This window comes from Neopsephotus bourkii, unplaced genomic scaffold (assembly GCF_033783945.1).
Source record: "Neopsephotus bourkii isolate Nb327-2 ecotype Australia unplaced genomic scaffold, CSIRO-AGI_Nbou_v1 NB_272, whole genome shotgun sequence".
Lineage (NCBI taxonomy): Eukaryota > Metazoa > Chordata > Aves > Psittaciformes > Psittacidae > Neopsephotus > Neopsephotus bourkii.
In genome coordinates, this window is record NW_026900781.1 from 1,396,965 (window position 1) to 1,401,772 (window position 4,808).

General features: G+C 45.4%; 1 long non-coding RNA gene across 2 annotated transcripts; it reads left to right on the forward strand.

Annotated features, from left to right (window-relative positions):
* Positions 1–921: 921 nt before the first annotated feature.
* Positions 922–3,190, forward strand: LOC133208381 (uncharacterized). 2 transcript variants are annotated; one of them, XR_009724343.1, is made up of 2 exons: positions 922–1,895; positions 2,750–3,190. It is a non-coding gene; the product is annotated as an uncharacterized LOC133208381 (long non-coding RNA). The 2 variants fall into 2 exon arrangements; XR_009724344.1 differs by having other exon boundaries at positions 2,865–3,190.
* Positions 3,191–4,808: the final 1,618 nt, after the last annotated feature.

Consider the following 4,808-nt stretch of genomic DNA (forward strand, 5'->3'; position numbering starts at 1 on the left):
AATGCCTGAGTAATGGATAGAGAATAGCAAGTAAAAATTCAGCTAATAGCCCTAGACAAATTTCACCCAGTGCCTGCATGTCAGGTTGTCTTTATGGGGACAAAACCTGTCTGAAACATGAAGGATGCTTGTAAGTTTTGACTCATAGTCATGCTACTACAGTGAAGTCATTAGTATCTGGGGTGGTTTGCATGCGTCTTGTCCCAGATATCTCTGAATCATTGCCTGGCTTTCTTGCTTTGTAGGATACTCCATAGTGAGGCTTTGTTTTTGAGCTCAGACTCCTCTCTTCTGACCACATTGTTCAGATCATCTCTGCTGCAAAACAGACGCATCCTCCAGTGCCCCACCTCACATATCAGAACATAGAGAATACATTTATAAGATACCCTGCTCTGAAAAAGCTTGGGTACAATTTCTGCGGCAGGATGCTTGCTCGTTAACACTGGAAGAACCCGTTCCCAATATTGCAGCCCACGCGCTGCTCAGAAAACATTTCTTTGAGCTGTGTCAGAATTTTACAAAAGACTTGAAGGAGTTTGATTTCAACCCAGTGGGGAGATCTCACGTTGTTTACACCCCGTTGCCTCAAGCCCACTGTTATTATTCATAGCCCCTCACATTCAGAATTGTACGTAAACCCTCACAAAGCCGTGAGCTTAGCTTAAAACCCACCAGGAATGCTCGCTGGTGCTGTGCTTTCCAACAGTGCAGCCAAGATCACTTTCAAACTTTGCTTCACAACCTGAAGAAGTATGAAAAAAAAAAAATCACATTTTCTTAAAGTGCAAATTTCCCCAGCAAATTGAAATCCGTGCAGTTAGCAAACTCCAGAAACCACAGTTTTAAATGGAAAGAGGGTTGGTAACTGCCAGCTTTGTAGCAAAAGCATATTGTAGGAGTTCTGCAGCTATATTTACACATACAAATGTATTAAATTATACTGATTAGTTAAATATCTTCCAAGAAAGCCAAATGAACATCATAACACAAGAGCTACAAGCACTGAGCCTTCAATATCACATCAGGAAACTCTAAGCAATGAAGGCATTTTCTCCTTTGTGTTCTCCAGGTTTCCAAATACTGCATGCTTCCACAATGACCCAGAGGAGGATCATGAATTAGTTCTTAATCTTATTTGTCATTCAGAAAGTGGTCCTTGACAGCCTTTAGAGATGCCAGAGAGCACCTCCTCACCCTGAACTTCTTGGTGGGCCTCAGGGTTCACATCAAGGGAGCTACAGCAATTTCCACCAGGCAGGAGCTGCCCCTTTGGGATCCCAGTGGTGTTCTGCAGCCCTTTGCAGCACTAGGGGCATGCACAAAGACAGCAAGCAATGGGTGGGATCTAAAAACAGCAACACATTTTGTGCTCCTAATACCAAGACCTGGATTCCAGATGAGGGCGCAGGGTGATGAAGCATGCAACTTATACTGGCAGCAGCTACCTGCCTTCACTCAAACCCTGACAGAGCCCAGAGCACAGGGGCTGTTTGCACATCCCTGTTCCAGGGCTGCTCCAGGGTAGTTGCAGCCCAAGGTAGCTGAGGTGCAGTTCAGCTGCACCCCAGCTCTCTCCTGCATAGGCAGCATTTTTGGTGTTTGCTCTTTGAAAGCAGTAGTTGCTTCTGTGTTGTCACTCGTGTCATGGCATGTGCTACATCACAGCAAAGCACTGTGGCCAGGGGTTGCTGCAGCTGCTGTATCCCAGTTACAGAGTGCTCAGGTTATCTCCACTCTAACCCACCCGCAGAGGACGCAGGGGGAAGTTATTCTGTGTGCCTACGCAGAGAGTTAGTTTAGCTGAGAGAGGGACGTGGCACTGAGGCATGTGAAATCTATTAACTCTAAGCAAACAAAGAGCAGCTGAAGGCTGCAGGCAGTACCAAAATGAGGTAAATGATATAAGCTGGGGATAAACCACGAATTACTCAGGGACTTATTCTTTAGCACTTCCACTGTGCCTGTTAGTGCCTTGGCCTCACAGATGTCAAGTGCAGTCAATTAAAATAAAAGTTACTTAAGGCTGCAGCTGAAATTAACCCCTTTCATGCAATAGTTTGCATCCACTGGCCTGTGGAGGGCATGCAGATGAGCAGAGCTACCTTCCCTGTAATGAAGCAAATGAGGAGCTTCATGGCCTGTGCACTTCAGGACATGGGCTCAAGCTACAAGGACACTAATAGATGTTGGGTGGCTGTTACAGTCCCACTGGGCTGCAAGGAGCCCTAGGCACATGCTATAGAGGACAATTTATAACCTGATGAACTGCTGTTTTATCACCCTTCTTCCCCTTGTAGACCAATGACCCTCTCATGTAAGGACTCACTGTCCAATCTTTAATCACCAGATTCAATCTGTTAGTGCCAGATTTCTTCTCCTCCTCTTGTCCCTAAGAGCACTCTCACAACATGAGTGGCATGGTGACTTATCAGTGTGTGTGGGTACCGACGGCGTGGAGGAGTGTGCGTGTGTTCCATATTTCACCAGTGAAACACCGTTTGTGCAGACAGGCTGTTTCAGGTCACAACCTTACAGAGTAACACCCGCATCACAAACTGCAGTGCTAAATCCAATGCACATCTCAGGTCCATCAGCAATTGTAGATTGTACTGTGAGCTGGGAAAATGCCTGATCTGTATGTTCAGCTTAAACACACACCAAGCAGAGACTCTGTCACGAGAGATGAGTTATTCTGGCAAATCACAACTTTTAGGCTGTTGAGTTTCTGTTCTTTTCTGTCCCACAGCCCACCTGGGGCCTGTTTTCAGCTCCTTAGCTGCTTTCTGCATTTTAAAAAGGAAGAGATTTAAAGCACAGTGCAAATCCAAAAAGTGCTGAAAAGTGGTTTGAATTACTCACAGGAGGAGCCACCTGTGGGGGAAGATGTGTTTCATGCAGGCAAGCTGAAATGCAATTTCCACCAGTGAGGGAAAGGTGATGGTCAGTGAAGCAGATGGATACTGGAAGGCACAGGGCTACTGCTCTGAGATACGCTCAGAGGTGGCAGTGCTTCCTTGGGCAGGCCCTGGAGATAGGACCAAGGAGGCTGCCAGCTGATGGCTGTATCCTGTGGAATTGGCACAGGGCTGCTGTGTGTGTTGGTCCTGCAGTGGGGCTGCCCTGTGGTCTCAGAGGCTGGCTGAGAACTTGGATACAAGGACAGAAAGTAAAAAATAAAGAAATTAAATGGAGCGTTCTTCATTTTGTATTCAGTGTCAACGAAAAGAAAGCTTTCCTGTGGGATGCAGCTATGAGATTAGGAGAAACCAAGTTGAATTATTAAAACATTTATTCACCCAAGTACATGTTGAGCTCTCCAAGGACCAAACACATCCACTTAATTAAAATAGAGAACTTCTCAAGGACCCTTTATATTGGCACTAAGTGACACATTTAATACTTGTGTCCTAAAAGGGTCATACATATCCATAGTGGTGGGTCTGAAAAGACAAAAAGCTTTTCTGTCTTCTTGCTGTACTCCCTGCCAAAAAGCACCTCCTCATCACTCTTGGTCTGAAGGCAGCATGATGAGGAGGAGGCTGTTGCCTATGGGCTTTGCTGTTGACAGTTGGTCAATAGCAATGGTAGGTTGTGCTTTGGTGAGAACAGCTTGCCTGTTGTAAAAGAGCAACAACAGCCAAAATCTGACAGGCAAGGCAGGTAAACATTCTTGGGGACTAAGAGGTGTTGTCTCCTGTAGAGAAGGGAAAAGGAGGAGGATGCAGCCCTTTTGAGGGTGCTTGACCAGGGTTTCTCTCCCGTATGGTTTCTGTGATTTGCTTTTTCAAGACTTCTTGTGGCAGATGTGGAAGGGGCAGAGAAGAAAATTCTGCATTACTCGTGTCCCACAGCAAATCTAGAGAAGGATGGATGTTTTATCATCGCCTGTTAAGCCTACCTGGCTTTGCAATAGTTACTGTCTGTCAACTCTGGTGAGAGTTTGGCTTAGGAAGAAAGCAGTGGTGACTCAGGAGGAAGGTCTGGCTCCATTCCCCTTTCCAGTGCCCTGGCAAGGCACAGTGACTCACAGAGTCACTGTGGTCAGTGGAAGAGAGCAGCACATACCCAGCTGTTAATATAGCTTTTCATCCCACAGGTATGGCAGAAATATGCACTTCTCAGCTAGATCAGGTTGCTCAGAGACATATCCAACCTGGTCTTGAAGAGCCTTGGGTATGCAGCTGCAGCAAACCAGCCCATGGTAGGTGATGCTGCCTGGAGGGATCAGATCCTGCTGCCTCCTGTTCCTCAGAGAGGGAGGGAAGACGGGGCTGCGCCAGGTGCTGGGCTTCAAACACTTCTGAAGTGACAACAGAAGGCTGCATTAGTTAGATAGGAAAAAAAATGACAACCCACTTATGTGCAGGTAGTGAGAACTGGGACCTACTGGATAAAGACAGTGACGGTGACGGAATTGGGCACGTGATGGCTAAGGTTCACTGAAGAATAGAAGGAGATAAGCCAAGATGAGGTGTGGAGTGACCCAGAGTGTACATAAACTTGAATTCAACAAGGAAAAGGAAGATTTGGAGGCTGTGCTGAGGAGAGAACCAAAAGAAATAATGCACAGTCTTCATCCTCTTTTAACTTTTGTATCACTTAAACACACCTATTTTATTTTTTTTTGTGGTATTGATTCAGCTTGAAGGATAACTATCAGGGAACATTTCTACTTAAAAAAAATGGTTCTAAGAACTTAGGATTTATGTGAACTTTCAATTTTTAATTACAAATTATTCACAAATGTTTTCCTTTTGGCAAAGCCTGATTTAATAATTTATGGGAGACTTCTCATGCTCAATTTT